The sequence below is a fragment of the Chiloscyllium plagiosum genome, unplaced genomic scaffold (genome assembly GCF_004010195.1).
Source record: "Chiloscyllium plagiosum isolate BGI_BamShark_2017 unplaced genomic scaffold, ASM401019v2 scaf_74, whole genome shotgun sequence".
In the NCBI taxonomy this organism is placed as follows: Eukaryota; Metazoa; Chordata; class Chondrichthyes; order Orectolobiformes; family Hemiscylliidae; genus Chiloscyllium; species Chiloscyllium plagiosum.
Genome location: NW_025215232.1, coordinates 21,532 through 31,612, shown reverse-complemented (window position 1 = coordinate 31,612; position 10,081 = coordinate 21,532). Strand labels below are relative to the sequence as shown.

The 10,081-nt window shown below is 44.4% G+C and overlaps 1 long non-coding RNA gene across 2 annotated transcripts in view; it reads left to right on the top strand.

Annotated features, from left to right (window-relative positions):
• Nucleotides 1-9,383, top strand: part of LOC122548224 — a 36,974-nt gene extending 27,591 nt beyond the window's left edge. Inside the window, exon 3 of one of the 2 annotated variants that reach the window (XR_006311191.1) lies at nt 9,373-9,383. This is a non-coding gene — a long non-coding RNA (uncharacterized LOC122548224). Of the gene's footprint in view, nt 1-3,274; nt 3,309-9,372 lie in introns of those variants that run through there. The other variant, XR_006311192.1, reaches the window with a different exon arrangement.
• The last annotated feature ends 698 nt before the right edge of the window (nt 9,384-10,081 follow it).

Here is a 10,081-nt window from a genome sequence, read left to right as displayed (position 1 = left end):
CCAATGTCTATTTCATTAAAATGTTCTTCCTTGCATAGTGGGTAAGAATGTTACACAGTCTCTTCCCATGTTTCCCCAGGAGAGGGCAAATTTGCAAACCCCCAGAAGAAGAAATGCCAGATCCACTTTAACTTCAATCCCGAGGATGTCCTTTGGCTCCCTTACTATAGCACTCCAGTAAGTCTGGATCTTAAAACATGACCAATAGCAGTGTGAGAGAGTGCCTATACTAATTTTACATTTGGGACATCCTGGTGATACTCCTCTCTTGAACTTAGCTAGCCTCTCTGGCGCCATATGAGCCCTGTGTAAAATCTTCAATTTCATGGCCTGTGCTTTGTTACATATTGAAATTTTCCTTACATTTTCCCATTTCTTTGCATATTTCCAATGAAGTATCCTCTCCGAGCTCCTGATGCCACGTTCTACAGATTCCCTCCATGTCCCCTAAGGCACGTCCCTTTTGTAAATAATACAAAGTACTGATTGAAAGAACACCAGCACAATGGAGTACTCTTTCTCCACGTCTGACCTGTAAAGCTGAGCTGGGACCATCGACTTTTTCTGTATATAATCCCTTATCTGAAAGTACCGGAATAGGTACAATCCATATTTCTGACTAAATGACATCAAGACCTCCCCCTTGAATAAATCTCCCAGACAGGAGATTCCCTTATTCTCCCATGACTTAAAGCCGGAGTCCATTGCCCCAGGTTGAAATCCTTGGGCTCCCACCAATGGGATAAACAGTGAGGTCTGAAGCCAATTGCCCTCAGCTTGCCTCATTATCCTCCAGGCTTTCACTGTATTTAAAATGATTGGACTCTTACACTGCTCGGTCATGGATTTCATCTTATCCATAAATAATTAAGGGACATCGCAACTGCGAGGCTTCAACATCAAGCCAAATTGACCCTGAATCATCCCCGTGCCCAGCCATCCAGAAATGGTAACAAAGTGCATATTTGATGTCTCTTCAAGTCAGGAAGGTTCACCCCACTCCCTCACCCTGCGAGAGCTGCAATTTGATAAACTTAATTAGGGGGCGCCTGCGACACCAAATAAAAGAACCATCAAGCCTCAGTAAAATTCATCTGGGTAGCAACAACAGGAGCATTCTCATGGGGTACGACAGGCGAGGAAGAACATTCATTTTAATCAGGGCTATTCGGCCTAACCATGATAACGGTAATCCGTCCCACCGCTGCAAATCCTGCTTTATCCTCTCCAGTAATTGTACATAGTTAGCTTTATACAGCTGGTGGAAGGGAGGAGTAATAAAAATTCTCAAATACAAAAATCCTTTTGACGACCATCTAAACAGGGACTGCATTCCATCCTTCAGATCAGGCAGCTCCGCTAATCCCCCCACCGGCACGGCTTCCGATTTTGTAAAGTTGATCCTGCAGCCCGGAAAACAGCCAAATAAATTAATTGTTTGAATCAATCGAGAAACTGACTCCTCCAGATTGGCCAAGAACAAAAGGACGTCATCAGCATATTGGGTAACCTTGTGCTCCCCCATTCCCACCTCTGGCCCCGCTATTTCAGGATCCCTCCTGATAGCCTCAGCTAATGGCTCAATTGCCAAGGTAAATAGCAGTGGTGAAAGAGGACACCCCTGTCGACTGCCTCTCCCAATGTGAAAGCTATCTGACTTTGTGCTGTTTGTGATGACTGCTGCCTTAGGATCATTGTACAACACCACCACCCATCTAGCAAAGGATCCCCCCAGACCAAAATGCTCGGGGACCCCAAACAAGTATAGCCATTCTATCCGGTCAAATGCCTTTTCTGCGTCTAGGAGACCACCGAACCCAGGATCAATCTTTGTGGCATACATGCACTATGTCCATATCGATGGCCTCATCCCGACCGGAGTCCTTTAATTCAGAGAATTCACAAAGTCCTTCGCCTTTTCTGCTGAATCAAAATGATATACCGTTCCCCCCAAAAGCGAAATGCAACACGGCCATGGACAACTGTGTGTGGAGTTTGCACATTCTCCCCGTGTCTGCGTGGGTTTCCTCCAGGTGCTCTGGTTTCCTCACACAGTCCAATGAGGTACGGGTAAGATGAATTGGCCATACTAAATTGCCCATGGTGTTAGATGCATTAGTCAGAGGGAAATGGGTCTGGGTGGATTACTCTTCGGAGGGTCAGTGTGGACTTGTTGGGCCGAACTGTAGGGAAACTTATCTACAGTTTAGGGAACCTGTAGGGAAACTAATCATGTCCACCAGCTGCTTAGATTGTGCAGTCATACATACCAGGCCCTTTGTCACCCTGTCTACCTCAGGATCTGAGGCGATTAGAATCCCCTCCTATGATCGTGCTGTGCACCCCAAGACTCATTAATTTAGCAACTGCATCAATCAGAAATGTAAGAGGGTTCACATGGGGGCGGGGGGAAATACACATTCAGGACGCCATACTCTTCTCCATGTAGTTGAGCTTTAAGAATGATGAACTGGCCAAGTTTGTCCTTAATTTGCTCAATTACCTGGAAAGGGAGATTCCTTCTTATCAGTATAGCCACTCCTCGACTCTTAGAGCTAAAAGAGAAGAATACCCTATCATAACTCCCCCACCACCCCACCCCACCTTACCCATAGCTAACATCCTGGATCCTTCCAGCTGAGGCCGTGCCCTAGCCCCAGGCAATTCACAGATGAAAAAAAAACACGTTATTTACATGCTGAGAGTTAACAATGGATGCCCATTCCTCCCCTCCCTCCTCCCCCCCCGCCCCCCCACCCACACACCCCTTCTCCATACATCTTAACCACAGGTATAGCCAACCCCAAACCAAAACCAAAAGGAGAGCAGTTAAAACAAAAGTCCCCACATAATGCACAACTGACCGATATACTAAATAATTCCGGTTTTACATCAAGGCAGTACGGAGAAGCCAATAACCACAAAGCAAATGGGGAGAGTGAGAAAAGAAAAGAAGGGGCAGAAAGAACTGTACCATTGTCTGTATTGATGGCCCCATCCAGACCTGAGTCCTTGAATTCAGAGAATTCACAAAGTCCTTCGCCTTTTCTGCTGAATCAAAATGATATACCATTCCCCCCATGGCCATGAACCTCAAGGAACATTGAATGTTCAGATCCCTTAATTTTCTCTTAACTTAATCAAAAGCCCTTTCTTCTCTTAATTCTGGCTCCTGAGAATATATTATTCTTGAGCCTTTGTGCATTAAAGCCTGTGGATCTCTTCCCAGTCTTCTTGCTGTTTCAATCACTAACTGTTTTTCTTTATAATGCAGGAGGCGCACAAGGACCGTGCGGGGGCATGGGTCCGGTCCTGACCTGCACATTGCAAGCCCCAAACTCAACAGGCCCAACACCAACTCCAACTCCAGCCCCAAGAACATTAGGAACCACTTCTCCAGGATTCCAACGAGGCCTTCACCTCCCTCGCGTTCCGGAAGACCCACGAGCTGTAAGCTTTTTCTCCTACTTTAATTTTCCAGGTCGTCCATTTGCTCCTGAAGGACCCGAACCTGGTCTTCCAGCATTTGGATCCTTCCTCCTGAGACCTCCGCCATGGTCTCCGATGCCACGGTCCTCTCCTCCACTGCCTATTCTCTTCGGGCCAACATTTGAATTTCCTGCTCCATGCTTTTCCAGTGTGGCAGATAGTGGTTCCACCGCTGCTTCAATCTTTTCTCAGAGTTTGGCAAACTTCGAGAGTAACTGCTGCCCCATTAAATCCAATGGGGCTGCCCTGGGAGTTTGAGCAATGGCTCCAGGCGCCCCCGATGCAGTAGGGGAGTGCCCTGCCTGCTGCACCCCTGTCGGCCCCTTTCCTTCATTTGCTTTCATTCTGGTCCTAAAGCTGTCAAACCACAATTATAGCACCTCCAGATATTCACTAAGTTTATATTAGTAATTTTTTCTCCTAAGGATGGTTAACGAGGGGGGGGGGGGGGGTAAAGGCCCACATTGCCAGAGGATATGGCACAGAGCCCAACACAGCAGACCACTCAGACCACCGCCATCTTGGATCTCCAAGAAAATGGTTTTCAGACCAGTAGAGAACTTCTACAAGATCATACAGCACAGAAACAGACCCTTCAGTCCAACTAGTCCATGCTACGTTCTCAAATTAAACTGGTCCATTTGCCAGTGATTGGCCCATATCCCTCCGAACATTTCCTATTCATGTACTTATCCAAATGTCTTTTAAATATTGTTACTGTTCCTGCATCCCCCACTTCCTCTGGACATTCATTCCATACACAAACCACTTTCTTTAAAAAAAAAAGGTTCTCCTCATATCTTTTCAAACCCTTTCTCCTCTCCCCTTCAAAATTTGCTCCCTCATCTTGAAACCCCCACCCTAGGGAAAGGACACCTGCTGGTCACCTCATCTATACCCCTCATGATCTTATAATCCTCTATAAAGTCACCTCTCAACCTCCTACACTCGTGAAAAATATCTCAACCTATCCACCCAGATGTAAGTATATTCATATCCAGTTATGATCTGTTTAGTGCTGGTGCAAGCTCGAAAAACCAAATGGTCTACCCCTGCTCCCAATTCTGTCACACTGTGTGAGACCATAAGACATCAGAACAGAAATTAGGCCATTCAACCCATCGAGTCTGCTCCGCCATTCAATCATGGCTGATAAATTTCTCAACCTCATTCTCCTGCTTTCTTCCCATTACCTTCGATTCCCTCGATACTCAAGAAGCTATCTATCTCAGTCTTAAATATACTCGGTGACCTGTCCTTCTGTGGCAATGAATTTTATAGATTCAGCACTCTCTGGCTGAAGACATTTCTTTTTATCTCCATTCTGAAAAGTCTTCCCCTTACTCGAAGGCTGTGCCCTCAAGTTCTAGTCTCTCCTACCAATGGAGACATCTTGTCAATGTCCACTATGTCCTGGCTGTTCAGCATTCTGTCTGTTTTCATTAGATTCCCCCTGAGTGTGGGCCTGTTAATCAGCATGGACCAGACCCTTCAGGATGAGGTACAGAGGAATTAGGTTCAGCAAAGTGAGAATGGGGGAAAGAGTCTGAGGGATGGAGATTTTCAGCTTTCTGGGAATGAGAGGGGAAAGGAAGTTCATTATAAATTAGAATTGATTAGATAGGCTGATGGGCCAAGGAATGGCAGATGGAGTTTAATTTAGATGAGTATGAGATTTTGCGTTTTGGTAAGGCAAATCAGGGCAGGACTTGTACACCTAATGCTAAGGTCTTGGGGAGTGTAGTAGAACAAAAAGACCTTGGAGAGCAGGTTCGTACTTCCTTGAAAGTGGAGTCGCAAGTAGATCAGATAATGAAGGAGCTGTTTGGTATGCTTTCCTTCACTGGTCAGTACATTGATTTAGACCATATTTTGGAATACCACACTCAGTTCTGATCTCCCTGCTGGAGGAAAGATGTTGCGATACTTGAAAGAGTTCAGAAAGGAGTTACAAGGCTTTTGCCAGAGTTGGAAAGTTTGAGCTCCAGGGAAAGGCTGAATAGACTGGGTCTATTTTCCCTGGAGTGGAGGCTGAGGGGTGACCTTATAGAAGTTCATAAGGGGCATGGATAGGATGCATAGCCAAGATCTTTTCCCCAGGATATGGGAGTCCAAAAGTATAGGACATAGTTTTGAGATGAGAGGGGTAACCTGAGGGGAAACTTCCTCACAAAGATGGTGATGTCTCTGTGGAATGAGCCGCCAAAGGAAGCGGTGGAGGCTGGTACAATTACAACATATTAAAAGGCATCTGGATGGGTACATGAATAGGAAGGGTTTTGAGGGATATGGGCCAAATGCTGACAAATGGGACTAGATGAATTTAGGATATCTGGTCGGCACCAACGAGTTGGGCCGAAGGGTCTGTTTCCGTGCTGTATGACTCTAATCGTCCTCAGTGAAAGTAGAAGTGTGATTGTGAAGACTAGACTTTCAGAGCAGTTTTCAAAGATGTTTTGCCCTGACTGGCAGCAGAAGTTACAATGAAATCTTTCATTTGAGAGACAGTAGCTGAGTGAGGGAGCACATCTGGAATTCTAGTGGAAAGTGGGAATTCATTGCACTGTGTGGATGAAGTGCTTTCAGGTTTACTGGCAGTAAGTACAGTGTGCTGAGTGGAGAACCTAGTGAAGGGTTAGGTGGGATTTTGTTTTAAACTGCTCATTTCATTCAGCCTTCAACATTGTATTTCCAACGCTGTCCATCAGAAGGAGCGGTGAATCAGTAACTGGTATCGTTAGAAGCCTTACGGTTTTCAGTACAGCAGATATTGCCTTGTTTCATCAGCATTGTAAAGGTTACTGGCAGCAGTGGGAGGTGTGGGCTGTATTCACTAGAAATGATTAAGCAGTTACAGAAGACACATACAAGAGGGCAGGGTGGGACTTGTCTTACGATTTGCAGAAAGTGGGAGGTTCTGTGAGCTGTCATCCTGAGTGCACACAATCATTGAAGCCCGACAGTGTGGAATCAGGCCATTCAGCCCATAAAGGCAACGCTGACCCCTCTGAAGAACATGCCACACAGACCCACCCCCACCCCACCTATCCTGTCCTGTCGTTTCTGCTGGTGAATTAAACTAGGACTAGGGGACATGGCCTCGTCCTAGTCCATGGTATATTCAGGATACAGTTGGCTGGGTTATTGCATTGTAGGGAATTAAAGGGTAGTTGGGACAATGCAGATAGGAGGAGCTGAGATGATCTTAATGAATGGCAGAGCAGGCTGGATGGGCCAAATGGCCTACTCCTGCTCCTATTACTGTGAAACTATAACTGTGCATTTCCCTTGGCTAACCCACCTAACTTGCACATCCCTGGACACAATGGGCAATTTAGCATGGCCAATCCAAATCAAGGCCGGTGAGCAGTGTGGTGATGTGGAAAATGAACGTTGGAGAACGATAAAAAGAGACAAGGAGGATAAACGTACCAGCAATAAAAGCTGGATTCAAACGATCACAAAAAATAAAAGTAAAAGCTGAATGTGTGCTGCATTGTAACAAAACTGAATGAATTGGCTGCATACGTTGAAGAGAATAATTATGAACTGAGACTCCTTACAAAGAAGTTTAATGGGAAGCTAGGTGAAGGTAGAAGGTTGGCATTGCTAATCAAAGCACTGATCACAAGGTAGCCTGGTGTCAGCTCGGATTTCAGGTCCTGATTTCTCTGTCCTCTGTTGATCTCCCTGTTCCCACAGAGTAAGGTGTCGTATGTCCTCAGCTCTGCTGGGTTTTTGCTGAAGCTTTGACCCCCCTTTTCCACCTTCCAGAACAATAAAACATTCAGCCACTCAAGGCCCAACCCACATTGCCCCAGCCTGTCAACCATCCAGAGAGACTCATCGTAGCAGGGAATAAACAAGAAAAATGAAACAAAATTAGAAATAAATAGGTGAGCTGGTTTAATGTTTGTTCATTAGGAAGTAAGCCAGAAATAAGGGTCTCCCAGGATTCTTATGGTATCTAACTATTAGTACCCAACTCTGATTTATAACAACATTTACAGAAATAAAACATTTGTTATCAAAAAGGCATAGAGATAAACAGCATAGACATAGACATTTGCTTTCTCTCATGCACGCACACATGGATATAAGTGTATAGGGTGAATTTGTATTTGGAGAATTATATTTATAGATACATAGAACATTACAGCGCAGTGCAGACCCTTCGGCCCTCAATGTGGCACCAACCTGTGGAACCAATCTGAAGCTCACCTAACCGACACTCTTCCATTCTCGTTCATATGTCTATCCAATGACCATTTAAATGCCCTTAAAGTTGGCGAGTCTACTACTATTGCAGGCAGTACGTTCCACACCTCGACTACTCTGAGTAAAGAAACTATCTCTGACCATCTGTCCTATATCTATCACCCCTCAATTTAAAGTTATATCCCCTCGTGCTAGCCATTGCCATCCAAGGAAAAAGGCATTCACTGTCCAACCTATCTAACTCTCTGATTATCTTATGTCTCAGTTAAGTCATCTTTCAACCTCCTTCTCCCTAACGAAAACAGCCGCAAGCCCCTCAGCCTTTCCTCCTAAGACCTTCCCTCCATACCAGGTAACATCCTAGTAAATCTCCACTGAACCTTTCCCAAAGCTTCCACATCCTTTCTATAATGCGGTGACCAGAACTGTGCGCAATACTCCAAATCTGGCCGCACCAGAGTTTTGTATAGCTGCAGCATGATCTCATGGTTCTGAAACTCAATCCCTCTACCAACACAAGCTAACACACAGTATGCCTTCTTAACAGCCCTATCAACCTGGGTAACTTTCAAGGATCTACGTACTTGGACACTAAGATCTCTCTGCTCATCTACACTACCAAGAATCTTACCATTAGCCCAGTACTCTGCATTCCTGTTGCTCTTTCCGAAATGAATCACCTCACACTTTTCCGCATTAAACTCCATTTTCCACCTCTCAGCCCAGCCCTGCAGCTTATCTATGTCCCTCTGTAACTGACAACATCCTTATTCAGTATCCACAACTCTACCGACTTTAGTGTCATCCATGAATTTACGAACCCACCTTCTATGCCCTCATCCAGGTCATTTATAAAATGATGAAGAGCAGTGGACCCAAAACAGATCCTTGTGGTAACTCACTCGTAACTGAACCGCAGGATGAATATTTCCCATCAACCACCACCCTCTGTCTTCTTTCAGCTAGCCAATTTCTGATCCAAAAATTTGATTTTGTTCAAAAAATGCGCAGTCTGCTGGCAGTCAATGCAGGCGGTGCATGCATGTAATATTTTGTAAATTTCACTTTGGAAACAGAACCTGTCAGATTCAAAATTGGGATACAGACTGTGACCTCATACCTTTAATACATTGTCTGAGCTGAGATGTCACCTTTTGTTACAAACCTTAAGTTATCTCGAGAAGGTGATTTGTAAGAAGTCCTGAGATTTACATATTAATGATACCTACAACCCATTCTAAAAGATTAAAGACTGATGGTTTGCCACGTCTGTATGTTTAGTTTCTCACTGGTGTTGGTGTCAATGCCTTGACCCTGTGTCTGGTTGTTTCTGAAGATGCTGTATTGCAGGTTTATCCTGAATTTATACAGTTTTCCTTTGCTTCCCAAAAACAGATCTGCTCACACTGAGCAGTATCCCAATGTCGTGAAAAATGTTAACTTTCAGGTAGAGAGTTATTCAAGAGATGTTTTTACTTTTTTGGCCCTGTAAGATCCTGAATTAGCATCCTTCAGGAGAATTAGAGTGGAGTGAGAATGGATGGGGGGGGGGGGGGGGGGGAGATTGGGATGGTGCTTTCAATTTTGTGGAATAACAAAAGAAAAGATTGTTCTGCAGAAAAAGAATTGCTTGTTCTGAATTTCTAAACTGGACTGATGTTAAAGTGGAGATTTGAGACGGCCCAGGGAATCCCTTGTGGACTCAGACCTGTAAAGCCTCTCTCTTGATTCGTCCCGGACATCGTACTGTTTGGAAGTCTGGAATAAAATCCTGTTATGGACAGTTTAGTATAATTTTAGATATCCCCTTTATTCACTAATAGCATCACTGTGACAACATAACATTGATACCTATCAGCTAAACTAACTAGGTTCTAATAATCTAGGAGAGTAGGTTACCAGCTGTTCAAATGCCCAGCAGGCTACTCCAATGTATTGATACAAAGTGGCTTCCTTTGTACAAAAGTTTGAAAAAGAAATTGCATGTTCTTAATTAGACAGATAACAGTGAAAGACAATAATTCATAAGGAAGAAACGCTAATTGACAGATCTGTGAAGCTTGACTAATCACTCCTACAGGCCCTAAGCCATTCGTCAGGTGGGAAAAACAGCTGAGTTAGGCGCCTGCTAGTGAGATAAACTCCTCTCATAAAGAGGTACCAGTCTCAGCTAATTGGAGAGTTCACATGATAACCTTGCACAGCTCACATGTCAGATACAGTTGTTTTATAAAACGGCTTCTTAGTAAGGAGGGCAAACGTTCAATCATAAAATGGCTTCCCGACACATTGTGCAAGAATCTCTTCAATATTCGACCTAGAATAATTTCTAAGCTAGGAGCAGACTCCTGCTTTTTAAACACTAAAATCATTC